The sequence below is a fragment of the Seriola aureovittata genome, chromosome 2 (assembly GCF_021018895.1).
Source record: "Seriola aureovittata isolate HTS-2021-v1 ecotype China chromosome 2, ASM2101889v1, whole genome shotgun sequence".
Classification (NCBI taxonomy): domain Eukaryota; kingdom Metazoa; phylum Chordata; class Actinopteri; order Carangiformes; family Carangidae; genus Seriola; species Seriola aureovittata.
This window is the reverse complement of record NC_079365.1, coordinates 11,071,622-11,086,106: the sequence shown is the minus strand read 5'-3', so window position 1 is coordinate 11,086,106 and position 14,485 is coordinate 11,071,622. Positions and strand designations below refer to the sequence as shown.

Here is a 14,485-nt window from a genome sequence, read left to right as displayed (position 1 = left end):
CATCACTTAATCCTTCCCCAGTAACTAGGATAAGCCACCAGTCTTATCTCTACCCCCTCACCCCACCCCCCACCCCTCCACCCTCCATCCCTCACTCTTTCTTTCCTCGGGAAACTATTGTCCCTTTTCCCATCGTACCCTCCACAACCTCCCTATTCTTATTATTACCCTCCTCTGCCCCAGACTTTAATGCCTCATTATTCTGTATTTGGGGCCTGGAATCTTCTCTTGCGCCGGCAGTAGGGGAAAACATGGATTCTACATTTCTTTGGTTCTTTATTGCCAGGTTGTGCGCAGGATTTGAGAGCAGCTTTCCGGGAGAAGACGGATTTTGCTGCCATCAACAATCATGCAGCCCGCTCCTGGCAAGGTATGATATTGTGATATTATGCCAGGAAGTGTTGCTACAAATACCCTTGGGAATGCCGCAACAGGTCTTAGAGTATCTGAGGTTATGCGTAGGTGCAGTAAATGTGTGGTTTGTTTTTAAAGCAACAGACAGATTGTAATCAGAGGGCAAATGTACCAGTAACTATCCTTACTTTTATGTTCTTTCATTCAAGTAGGTTGATATACTGTATGCTTAAAAATGAAATGTTCAGCTGAAATTCACAAGCTGGAAGTCACAAATATGTATTTTTATGGAACAGAAATTAGTCGCATCTCTCAGCTCACTGCTTTCGTTTTACAGCTGCAACTTTACAATTTTTTTTAGTCTCAAGTTTAAGTCTGACCTCTCTCTACCTCAGGAGCTGTTCAGCAAAAACAAAACAAAAAAGGCACTCTAACAAACCCACTCTGTGCTACCTGCTCAGCACCAAATGGCAGACAGATAAAATTAGCAATTAGCTGGTGAGCACAGTGGAGTATTTAGCAGCAGAATTGCAAGATATTTCTCTCAGGAGGTGGTTAAGAGCAAAACAGAGCTATGGGAAGTGAATACTGAGCTTATGTTCCTCAGGTGGAGACCACAAGCCAACACAGTATGTCAATGTGTTTACAGCTTATTGTGAGGCCCTCATTGGGTTATAAAATAGTTATTGCTGCTTTAAGGGCGACTTTTCAATACGTCTGTCTTGACATTTTGAAATCAAACCAAAGAACAGCAAAGTGTCTTATCAGAAAGGAGGAGATTTATTTGGGTGATTTGTATAATAATACAATGATAATACAATGAAAGCAAAGCAGTTTTTACAAGCTTGCTACTTGTTTAATATCTTTTTTTAAATTGCAAAGATATTTCTTAACACAGACTCATGTGGGCCCACTATATGCCACTAATATACATTATTGAAATTCAGGGAACTACTTTGATAGCATAAAGAAACTACTGCGTTTTTGGAGTAAATGAGAAGGCAAGATGAACAGATTCATCCCTTTTTACCCTTCTGACTGTAACTGATCAAAATAAGGAATGGAAAAAAGGCATGAAATAATCAGGGCACTCAGAGGCTTCAAATATATCTTTTTTCCCATTTTGTTATTAACATCTCATTTCTGTCTGCTCTTTAACATTTCTTCCATGAAACCTTTGCTGAGCTTTCTTTCCATTTCTTTCAGTTTGCACCGCTGTTATTGTTCTTTATAGTTTAAAGTTGGGGGAATGTTGTGTTTATTTATAACATTAATATTATTCCAGTGTGGTGCCATTTTTGTTCCAGCTCCTTTAAGTGAACAGTTGGAGGGCATATCGTTCAGAGGGTGACGTAGGATGGACTTTCTTCTCTTAAACCACACTCAAAGCAGCTGTAAACTCCAGTTGTATGAAGCATGAAGTGTCGTCCGACCACATCTAAAGTCAAAAGTGGTTGTAGCTGCTCCAAACTTGCCACGCATGATGAATCATGCAAATCGGATAACAGCACGCACTGTCTGCTCTCGAAGGTGTTCGCAGTGTTGAACAAAAGTAGTGGCTGCTACTTGAAGCGTACTGTCACCTTAAGAGTGGCCTGGTCAGACAGCCACACTTTAGTATTTGACACATTTGTAACGTGCACTCACTTTTCTCTCTTCATACTCACTCTCTCTTCCTGTCACTCATGAACTCGCACACAAACGTAATGTCAATAATGGCAGGGTGCTGTTTGTTTAATGATCCTATCTTCCCAGATAGACGGGTGCTATCAGCTTTGTCTGTCACACGAAGAAAAGAGAGGCAACGCAAGTACAACTAGATCACCCCTACACACACACACACACACACACACACACACACATACACATACACATACACACACACACACACACACTCATACACACACACACACACACACACACACATACACATACACATACACTGCAAGCCCCTCTATCATGGCGCCCTCCCTTAGACTTCCTGTGTCAACAGAAGCTTTGATTAACTGGGGACAGGCACTAGCCTTTGTATCACTTGGACAAAAGCAGGGCTGCATGGAGAATTTCTATTGTTAAGACGGCACACTGCAAGTTGCAGAAGTGAAATTATGTGATACAGACTGGCACAGCATGAAAGCTCTAAAAAGAATATTTGATTTTAATACATCAAATTGTTTTCAATTTTCCTTTCAACCCTGCTGCTTTGTTTTTCCGCTCCATGTTTGTGATTAAAAGGATTTTTTTTTTTTTCTTGTTTAAAACTCCATATGTGTCGACTCTCATCTTGTAACTTCAGCCGGGAATCATCTCAAGAGCATAACTTAAACACAGCCAATTTCCTTCCCCCACTGACTGGGATTCTACCTTAAATTTCCAATTAGCTGCCTTCACTTTAGCTATCAGTCACTCTGCAGAAAGGCTTTCTCTCGCCGCCACATGATGTACATCAGCCACACTGTGATCAATTTAACTCTGATGATAGGCATGTGGGCTGTATCCATCAAACCCGGCTAGTTATGACAGCAAAGGGAAATTAATATTTAGCTGCTTTCTTGTGCTTTCATGAGACGTGATGTCTGAGAGTGCGCATGAGTTTGTGGATTCTGTGTGTGCGCGCTCACACCCTGAAGGCAGAAAGTGTGTGTGTGTGTGTGTGTGTGAGTGTAGTAGCAGATAAGTGACAGGGTGAGGGACCTCTGAATGACGCCCTCTGCCTCTTTACCTGCTGGCAGGGATTCTGCCAGGTGAGAAGCTGGCCAGTGCCAACAGGGCAACTGAATGCCAATCAGCAGTGGCCTGGAGGTCGTGTGTGATCAACTTTTGTTAGGAGAGGAGGCTGATAAACTCTAGTGTGGACTCTTTATTGTTTTAATGAGCTATGTGTGTGTAACTGCATATTAGAGTCATGCGGGGACCAGGTTGACAAGGTTGTGGTGGAGGCAAGAGACAGATTTTGACACATGCTCAGGTATGAGAGGAAGTGGAGTGTGTGTTGTCTGCGGAGCGATCAGTGAAGCCTTTCTCTGCCTATAGATGGCAGCATTACACTCCTGCGTCCCTGTGTCACACCCCTCTTAACAACCATTTCATTGCAGCACAGCAAAGACTTACTCTGTGACACTGTTTATCCCAGAAGCAAGATTCCTTTTTTTTTTTTTCCACTTCATTTGGAGACACAGGCTGTGGCGACCTGGAACTGCGAGAATCTCAGTTTCTTGCTCAAGGATGCTTAGACAGGCGACCTTACCTGCTGTCATGGGGCTGCTGAGGATACAGGGTTATATTTTGACAGATTTTAGCTTGGTTTCATTAAAAACAGATGAAAGGCTACTAATTAAACCTTTTATGAAAGTGCGGTGCAATGAGGAACTTAACTCTAAATTCAGTCGCTCTATTTTATAGTGTCCTTTACATGAGAAGTGATTTTCCTTATTCCAGAGACAGTCCAGAAATGCTGTCCTCTAGACCCCGCACCTTCACCACCACCACCACCAGAAATCAGTCAAAAAACACCTCCAAACTATGAGGCAACATCACATTGACCCACCACCACCACCACCACTACCACATACATACCCCCCCCAGCCCTTGCAATCAAGCCTCTCAGCAGAGGGCAGTAGCAGAAATACTACCACTACTGTAAGCTAGTAGTTTCATGTTGATCAGTTTTATAATGCATTTAATTCATATACCAACTTCTGTCAACATGAAGTGTTACCAGCAGATACAGACAAACAAGAGTTACATAACTACAGTTCTACCAATTCTGTGTGACCTTCACATCTTATACATAAGGAATTAAAATAGCTGCAACCTGTCAGTTTATCATTATCATTTTGTAAGACAAATGAATTTTTTTATCATTTGTTTGTATAATGAAGTGAACAATTTGCAGTGACAAGGTTATGTGCCAGACTATTTTTCTGCCACACGTCAAAGAAATACTACTGCAGAATAGCTCTAGTAAATGGTAACGCAACATTTTTTACAGTTTGGTTTGTGCGGATTAAACAAACTAAATATCATGTGAGCTTCAGAGGTGCCTGTTATCTTTGGACAAAGCAAGGCTAGCTGTTTCCTCCTTGTTTTCAGTGTCTATGCTAAGCTAACCAGCTGCTGGCTCCAGCTACATATTCACCGTAGAGATACGGCAGCGGTATCAATCACCCCATCTTCCTCTCAGCAGGAAAGCAAATAAGCTTAATTCCTAAAATGTCTGCGTATGTTTAAACCAGAGGCCTTCGAGTGATTGGTGCACACACCAGCACACAGCCCGCATAAACTGGGTCACACAATCAGTTGTACAGATGCCTCTACATACTGTTTACTATCACGACCCATGAAATTGATTCTTTTTATCTGTATGTTTGTGAGCGTTTTCGCTGCGTGACACAGGTTGCTCTCCCTCTTTCCCTTCATGCCCTCGCCATACAGTAACCTGGTATGTCTGTGTTGTGTGCAAGATACTCATTTCATGCTTCATTTGTCGCCTCACGAGCTCCGTTAATAAACAAGACCATTTGTTGCCGCTTTCTCTCTAACACCTCTGAATGTGTGTGCGTGCGTGCGTGCGTGCGTGCGTGCGTGCGTGCGTGCGTGGGTGCATGCGTGCGTGTGTGTGTGCGTGCGTCTGTCAACTGTCAGACGACTTGTCCTCAACTTGTGGGATTAGGTGAGGCGACATGCTCATCGGCATCATGCTGTTGTGTCGATAGTGGGGGGAAAATAAAGTCAAACTCATTACCCACTTCAGCATCACCCGTTTAGGGATTATAACCCCTTCCATCAACAAATCAGTAAATCTGATTGTTCTGGGATTGTGTGACAATGGATTCTTGAATTGAAAAATGGTGCCGTTTATATGAACGTAATCATGGGAAAGTGTTGAACTGCTATTTTTTCTGTCCTTCTTATCTGTCTGTCCATGTGTCCGTCTATCTGCTTGTGTATCTCTGCGGGTGGGGCATTACAAGAGAATAGCTCAAGGGCAGGGTTCATCTCCCATCTACCCACAATGCACTTGTGATGGGAGAGCAGCGCCAACACCTGTAGTGCACAAAGGAAGGTCCACTTTTCCATTCACTCCCTCTTCTCCTAGAGTTTTACATCTTTCAAGGACCTCGCAGAGGGTGCTGCAGTCAATTTTCTTTGCATTTTTAGAAACACTTTCCGTAAAATTATTCTCTTTCAGGCTTCTGAACTGTTTTGAAGACGATGCACGAAAAGAACAGTTGAAATAAATGTGACTATAATAATGGCCTTGATGATTTCCAGAATTGTGTAGACTTTTTTTTTTTTTTTTAAACATGGCTTTCACATTTGTTTAATAAACTAAAGCAGTCACATTCATGATGATGAAGAGGATATCACAGTAATTCATATTATTTTCACTTTATGCTGCACCCTCTATTAGAAAGCAGTTTCCTTGGAGCCTAACATTGAATTTTGAGTTTATTTTTTCCACTCAGACAGCATGAAGGAGTGTTTATATGTTGTGTTATTAAAAGGGAGAGAGCTGAGACAGTGACTAATCTATTTCCTTTCACACACAGCAGCCAGTAATCACTGTTCTATGGAGCTGCTCACTCATCCATCCATAATGTTATCAAGACACATTATCTGTGTGTGTTTTTGCTGTGCGTGCTTATGTGTGTCCATGGCCGTGTGTGATTTTTAGGGGCTTTGAAAGCAGGTGTTGAAAATGTTCATGTGGGCATTTTGGTGTATGCAAGAGTGCACATTTGTGTTTCTCAGCATTTCAAACGTGTGTGTGTGTGTGTGTGTGTGTGTGTGTGTGTGTGTGTGTGTGTGTGTGTGTGTGTGTGTGTGTGTGTGTGTGTGTCTCTTTCTGTCAGAGCTCCATCCACGCTGGAGATCCAAATGCAACACGTTTTCCCTGCAGCCTGTGGCTCGATCTCACATTGTCAACCAGCGGAGGTCACACACTAATGTGTGAACATCGGCCCCTGTCCTCAGACCTGAAAGGTAGATGAAGCTTTCCGCTTGGACAAGGCCACAAAGACACATCTCCCAGCTGGTTTTTACAGGATGTTGAGTTGCCTGCCACCAATTTCTTTTGTATTATATGTCAGTATGGAGGTTTGCAGTGCTGTGGACACAGATACACGAGCTTGTGATTAGGATTGAAACGTACAAGCTAGGGATGGGTGTGTTGGGATGCGGAAGACTTTACATCTTTAAAAAAAAAAAAATCTTACATAAAGGGAGGCGTTGTGAATCAGTTGCATCAGGATGTTGTGGTCAGTGTTACATCTTGTGCCAAGGTTTGGATGGCTCAGAAAAGAAAGATGGTGAAGGACTGAACAAAAGCACTTCTAATCTAGTGAACTGCTGACTCGTTTGAGGCACTTTTGGCCATCAATGACTTCTTTGTAGACTCTTTATTAATGCTATTGATGCAAATTGATAGAATGACATTAAAAACATGTTGATTGATCCAGTGATGAATGAAAAAATTGCATTCCCCACCTTTGTGACTCACTATTTCCTTTATTCTTTAATTCACCGTTTCTGTCTGGCAGACACGGTTCAAAATTACTTTTAGATTTTCAGTTGTTATTTGCGGAACTGAAATATAAATGTGCTGTGTGTATGTTTATATACCTACATTTAACAATACGCTTAGTTATTTTAGCAGTGCTGATATATAAGAGTGCAGCTCACACAGCAGGACTACGAGTCATCAGTGATCTACCCTCTATCTACTGTGTGTGTGGGGAAAGAGGATGTGTAGTGGTCAGGCACTGATCACCGTGAGAGTGTTAGGACCCCGACCTCGACCCCAACGTGACCCCAGCTCAGTTTTACTGCCTTCAGCCTGCTACCACCTACACCTGTCGTCACCCATTAGATAGTATGGCACACAACGCCACAGGTTTTATTCTCGTTCACACTTTGACCTTTCTTTCACCAACATATACACATGATATACAACAGACAGTAAACCTTGCCCGTTTTTGATGAGCGGCTGCATCTGTCAGAGAGAACACACTGTGCACACATGTTTGGAGGGAATCCACTGTACTGTATAAGACTAGGCTTTTACTTTATTAGTTTTTCAGTGCAGTTTTTTAGTTCAGGATTCAGAATGTATGCAAACATATGTATATTAAAATATGTCCTACAAACATATTACATGGCTGTAAGTAGCAATTCTTTTCTTTATGGACTCATTCAACAATTATTTGTTATTATTTATAAAATGTCAGAATGATGTCTAATGTCAGGTCTCAAGTTTACAATGACATAAAACAGAGAAAGGAAGCTTTATAAAGAAGCCTTGCGATGTACAGTGTAATTTACCTGTATGGATCAGGTATCAATGAAATGCTTACCAGTTTGTACCAGTACTTAAATGTAGGTACAATTGTGGAAATGTGTTTTTTTTAGTGGCACATTGTACAGTGAAGTTACACTGTCAATTCCAGGCAGTACAATGTAAAGAGTTGTGAATGGAACCAGTAAATACTTGACATTTTTGCTTGATAAATGACTTGCATGTTTGGTCTTTTTAATTGCATTTTTTATTTTTTTTGCCTTTAGATGTGTCACCCTTACCCAAAAATAGCGATCTTGCCAGACAAAACATATTTCAAACAGAGGGTCACAGCAGGAGGTAGGTCTTAGGTAAGGTGGGGAAATATTTGCGTGAATTGTGAGTCATATAGAACAGTTTTTTCTGCAGATCCTCTCTGGATATTGGAAAGCAGCCTGTGTGCCTTGACTCATTCCGTTCTCCCCGGGGAGTCCTCTCTGTCAGACTGCTGGGGAAATTGACCTGTGAGTAAAGCGGGCATTTTTGGGAATGGTTATTTATTGAACTGCTAGAGAGGAGACTTGATGATTCACTGACAGGTTCACTCACATACAAATACAAATGTTCTTCTTGCACTCCGAGGGAACTTTTATGAAAAGAGTTGAAGAATCAAGGTAACTTCAACTGTCAAATGTGGCAGGGATCTTTTTCTTTTTTTTTGCTTTGCAGTCAAGAGCATTTTCTTTCTCCTCATCCTTGTTTTTCTCTTTTGTTTCTCTCTCATCCCACTCTCTGACTCACAATAGAGCTTTCTGTAGGTACAATATGATCCAGTCTAGTCAGTGTAACCGTTTCTCAGCTCTCTGTAATATAATTTTACCACCTTTCTTTGATTTAACTTCATTTTGTTGCTGTCAGATAAAAACATTGTATCGCCTTTCAGGAGCTATGAAATACATTATTTGAGTTTATCCAGGGGGGTTTGAAAGCAAGGAGTGGAAAATGTTTCCGAGCTACAGAAGACCAATTATGTTAGCTTTGTACTACAGTATTGAACTGCCAGCCATATCTCCAAATTTTCAGTGAATAATGAAGTGAAAATGAAATAGCAACTCAGTCTGTTTATCAGGCTATAAGTATGTAATCTTTCATCCAACTTGAAAACAAATCATCAAACTGGATTCATTCGGTTGTGATCATGTGGGGCAGTGGAAGGAGCTGTAAACACAAATGGTGAACTTGTTAGCAAACAGTTGCCTATTTACACATTCAACAGTTACAGAGCATCAATAGCATTCATTTGGAGACACGTTTCTGGTCACCTGGTGACTCAAAATCCAATATTCATCTCACTTTTAGATCTGTTTTTAGTCTCCACCAACTCCTGAGGGAAATATCTGACTCCACTACGCTCACCCGCTAGTCAAACATTTTTTTCTTGGTGCCGTTTAATGCTTTGACTAGAAATAACACTGATGAGAGTGGAACAAGTGAACCAACAGTTTGAGCTGCAAAACCAAAATCATGAGTTGAGAGAAGCTAAAACACTCTGCAGAAAAGAAGGCCTGTAGAGTGGCGTAATAATTCTTTGTGGGTTTGTGACTACGAGGGACTCCTTTCATATTACAAGTAGTCATTTGAACCATTGTTAGTATGAAGATACTGGGTCTTTAAGAGCTTTAACTGGTCACAGATTTAGAAAATCTACAGTAAATTATTTGGAATCTGTTACGGGGTTTCCGTTGCAGTTTTATGCAAAACAGGAGCGATTTTTTAGAAAAGTCGACAAAACACAATTGTGAATGTTCTGTGTTTCCATTAAGTTATGTTATGCAAATAAAGCTGGGTTTTTCTCCTCTCGCGATGTTTTTGCAATTAAACATGATGACGGATTTCGAGCAGTCGGCCTCTTGGCTGGAACTTGTCCCCTTGCTCCCTGAAATTCATACGTTTGCATTACTCATTTTTAAGTTTGCAATTTCAAGCAGCTTAATGGAAACGCACCTTATGAGAGCTACAAATGTGTTTCACATAAAAAAACAGAGATTTGAAGATAGCAGAAACTGAAAACTTTTATCCTCTAAGAACTTGTTTCTTGACTCTTGCTCTACAGCAGGGTTCAACCAGCCAAACCGAACTGACGGAACAAAGAAACACCGAGATGCCTCGAGAGCATTTCATGATACCATTCTTTGAGAAACACACAAACGCTCCCCACCCAGGCCAGCGGCCCAGCTGATCTGATGCTTAGCGACATGACCTTCACATCTTGCCCAGCACCATGGAAAGCCCCCGGGGTGCTCTCTCCCTCTCTCTCTCTCTCCCTCTCTCTCGCTCTCTCTCTCTCCCTCTCTCTCGCTCTCTCTCTCTCTCTCTCTCCTCTCTCTCTCTCTCTCTCTCTCTCTCTCTCTCTCTCTCTCTCTCTCTCTCTCACATCCCCCCACCACGCTGCCTATTTGGGGCTCTCCCTGCTCTGGTCTGGTTCCTACTGTCACTTACTATTCACAGACAACACATAGGCACAGCTACCTCACAACACATTGATGCAGCCGAGCATGATTAAGACTCGCACAAAATCATATACACTAAAGCATGCACACAAATGACAAATATAGACAATACAGACAGGTTTAGAAAGCAAATATCTAGGACAGGCGGATTGGAGGAGTGTATAGATAAATGTGTTATCAGTTTAGTGGTGAACATAGTGTGGAGAATGAGAACCTTGTAAAGATACAGTGTTGTCCAGAGGTGGTACATATATATGTAATATTTAAGTTGTGATGATTTTTATGTTGTGATTGTCACTCCTCCTTAAACACATCGTCAGTGATGTGATGTAATTGAAAAAGACATATTGAGGGTGCTGTAGGACCTGCCACACCCAGATTTCTAGTAGGTGGTCATTGTCATAGTGTGTGTGACTCTGTGTGTGCAGGATTGTAATCAAGCACCAAGCTGTCCTGTCCTGACATGAACTGGCCACTTACCGTCCTGAAGACACGCTCACTCTGACAGCTTACATTATAATTCATGAGGTGGATGCTAGTGCCCTACACACACACACACACACACACACACACACACACACACACACCATATTTAACCTTTGGTGACACAGCAGAGAGATTTTTACTCTCTTCATCTCACAGTGTATAGTCACAGCTACAAAGACGGCCCTGCAGCCTTCCTGTGTTACTGCTGCAGATTGTTTTCTTCACCACGCAAGCAACATAATCAGACGATCTGCTCCGTTGGTGATGTGAAAGACTCCAGTTGTATCAGTGGAGTAGACTAGAAACCTTTGACCAGGTGAATTGTGAATTATCTGCTTCTGTGGTAAAGCATTTAAAAGTAAAAGGTTGATTTCCTGTGTGAGAAAATGGTTATGTAGAAATAACATTTTGATCCTAATGGATGCGTTTGTTAGTGTCTGTCAGTTCTCCATTTTGCTCAAACTGAATTATCTCAACAACTACTTGATGGTTTACCATGAAATTTTATATGGATATTCATGGCTCCCAGATCATGCACACATCATGAGGCTGACATCTGTGGTTTTGAGTGAAATGTTTTGACAATTATTCTGTGGATTTGTAATGTCTCCACAGGGAACTAATCTAATGCCATCATTGGGTCAAAATGATTTGCTGTCCAGTACTTTTGGATTATCACAAATACCTAAACAACTATTCCCATAGCCTCAGCTGCACCACACGATTAATTCTAGTAAGCAAATTTTAGCATGCTAACACAGAAAACTACGATGGTGAACATGGTAAACATTATACCTGCTAATCATTAGCATATTTAACGCTGTAAATCTGAGCATGATTTTAGCATTAGTTCAAAACTAAGTGCAGACTTGACTTTGTTGTCTTTCAAAAGAAAAACCAACTGTGGCACTTGCAGGAACAGAAAGTAAAACTCTTTGAGTTCTCACTGGTCTGACAAAAGCAAGGAAACATCATTTATTGTGACATAGCTGCAAGCGTGCAACATGTTTAAAAGTGTAGCTAAAATTAGCCCAGAATGCTAACTTATGCTGGAGCTTATGTATTTTTTTTTTTGTCCAACCAGACCAGAATGTTGTCCATTGCATACTGATCACGATGAATGTTTGAACTGTTGTCCAGTAAGCTGAAGATATGTTTTTTTCCACCTTTGTGGCAGACCTGATCTATCCATGACTCTCCAAGGTGAAAAAATAGTCACAGTGTTGTTGCCTTTTTACAAGATGCCATGAGAATATCAGATCTGTGTCATAAGGGGTTTAAAATAATCCGAATTCTGTAAGTATAAATGGAGCCTCAGCTGTAGAAGCCAGCACTGGTATGTGAGGTTTTCAACAGGAAAGGTACATAAACATATAGCGTGTCACCACTGACAGAAACAACCTTAAAACATTTCTGTTCATTTGGCTGTTCTCTGCGTCTTTCCCTTCAGTGTCTGTGTTTTCTTTACTGACTGTGTGAGGAGCAGGAATGTTGTACTGTCTGTGAGAAAGAGCCTGTGTTTCGGAGTGATGTAGTTGTGTGTGTGTGTTTTGGCCTCTCAGGGCGTGTTAGTTTGTGAAGGAAATATGCATATAATGTACTGTATCTGTATCCCTTTGACACATCTGTCCAAGGAAAGTCCAGGTCAGATACTCACAGACTCTCTGTTTTTAGAAAAACTTGTTTGCATCAGTGTCTGTGTTCCCTCTTGGTTTAGGAATCTCTGAGGTTTTAATTCGCAAAATCCACTGTCCAAAAAAGTTTAATTGTTCCACAGCTGCACTGAAATACACTTTTTTTCCTTCCTTTGCAGTGAGAATGAGGCCAGTGTGAGCAAATGATTTGGGTTTGTCCCTTGGATACTTGGATAGCTGGATAATGTCTGCGCTATGAATAGTCATCTCCAATCTGACCTCAAGTGACCCAGCACATTGTGGTGTGTTATTCACACACACACCAATACACACACACACATACACACACAGTTGAGCTGAAAACATGGTCCAGTCAGTTCATCTGGACTCCGAGTCCACGGAAGTGCCAGACATCGCCGGCGGGCTCAAGAAGACGGCATGAGTCTGTTTGTCAGTCAGCCTGTCTGTCGAAGAGTTAGTGTGTCTGTGTGTGGGTGTGTTTGAAGGAGCCAGGCGTGACATGAATATGTGCAGTGAGCCAGTATCTAAGCAATTCATGTTTTTTTGTGTTGTTTCTTCAAACAACTTGGGGCTGGTTTTGAGTTATTGTTTCATTTTATTCAGCTTCCTCATGAACATGCTGGACATGGTTAGAGTCCAGCAAGGCAACACAACTCCGCAGTCAGGTGATCTCAGTGTGAATAACCAGCAGACATGAATTCATAATCTTTGATAAAATGCGGAAATGACTTGTACTTATCTTTTCTATGCAGTCAGGGCATTGTGAGAAGCAAAATATGGTAATACTGGGGTTTTGCTTACAACCAATGCGACTGTCTGACCCCTCATGTTCAATGCCAGAATCTAGGCGTTATGATCATATTGGATGAGTCAGCATGATTTAAGTTCACTTTTAAAACAGGGCATTTACAAGTATAAACAACTTAAATTTAAGACGTTTTTAACGCCAATTTAAATGAAATTTAAGACGAAACTTGCAACTTGCACTTGTCAAATTGGTAAAGTTTGTCTCTGTGATACACTAATGTATACAAGAGGTCAGTGGTGGTGGAAGTATTCAGATCCTTTACCTAAGTAAAAGCATCAATACTCCATTACAAGTCAAAGTCCTGCATGAAAAATCATACCTAAGTAAAAGTACTGGCTAAGTATTCGCAGCAAAATGTAGTTCAAGTATTAAAGTTAAAGTACTGGTTTGGTGCCTCTGACTGATATATTATTATATATGACGTCATTAGATGATTAATACTGAAGCATCAGTGTAAGCAGCATGTTGCTGTTGTAACTGCTGGAGATGGAGCTAGTTTGACAGGGACACCAGATAAATCTGAAATGATTAATGAGAGAGGGAAGAGGAGAAAACAAAGTTCTGATACACAAATCTGTTTTTAGTTTTTGGACTTTTTCTTTTATCTTTGATTTTTTGGACAGATGTTGGATAATTTGAACATTAATTGAAATGAAACCATGTCGTTTAAAGGGAAAAACCACTATTTTATGGAACATTTATCAACTCACAGACATCTGAAATGTGAGCCTGACTACCATTGTTTTTTGTAAATTGTCAGAAGACAAATAGGTTGGAAATCACTGTTTTAATCCTTAACAATGTGTTGTATTTTAAAACCTTAATATATTATCATTGTGTGAAATCTTCATCATATTTCCCTCTGAAATCTGGTGGAGTGCGAGTACAAAGTAGCACAAAATGAAAATACTCAAGTACAAGTAAAAGTACCTCAAAACTGTCAAGAATAGTACCTGAGTAAATGCATTGCCCATGTACTGTGATCTGTAGTATCGTGACTGACCGTGGTCAATTACACCTGCAGGTCCAGTTGTTTGTGTTTCGTTGTCTGATTCAGAGTCTCGTCAAACATGATTAGAGACACACTGCTCGTTTTGACAGCAGCTATAAGCTCTTTTTTAATATACGGGGCTAATCCAAATTTAGCTACATATCTGGTCTTGTCTTTTCCCACATGTAAATGCCTGAACACTTCTTCAATCCCGTCATTTGATCTGTGTGAATGGTGGCGTGTCACTGTCCTCAGCACCCAAATCAACTACTCTCTGAGTGATGGCGTAGAGCCACAAATTGTTTGGAGGTCAGATAATAACGCTGCAGGCTGTGGATTTCCCTTCAGCAATGCAGACTCATTGTGTGATCTAAATGCATCAAGGGGGCGAAAATAGGGGCATTG

General features: G+C 41.0%; 1 long non-coding RNA gene across 1 annotated transcript; it reads left to right on the top strand.

The window, feature by feature from the left end:
* The first annotated feature begins 55 nt into the window (after window positions 1-55).
* On the top strand, window positions 56-7,506 carry LOC130185492 (uncharacterized). Its single transcript, XR_008830162.1, has 2 exons — window positions 56-370; window positions 6,210-7,506. It is a non-coding gene; the product is annotated as an uncharacterized LOC130185492 (long non-coding RNA).
* Window positions 7,507-14,485: the final 6,979 nt, after the last annotated feature.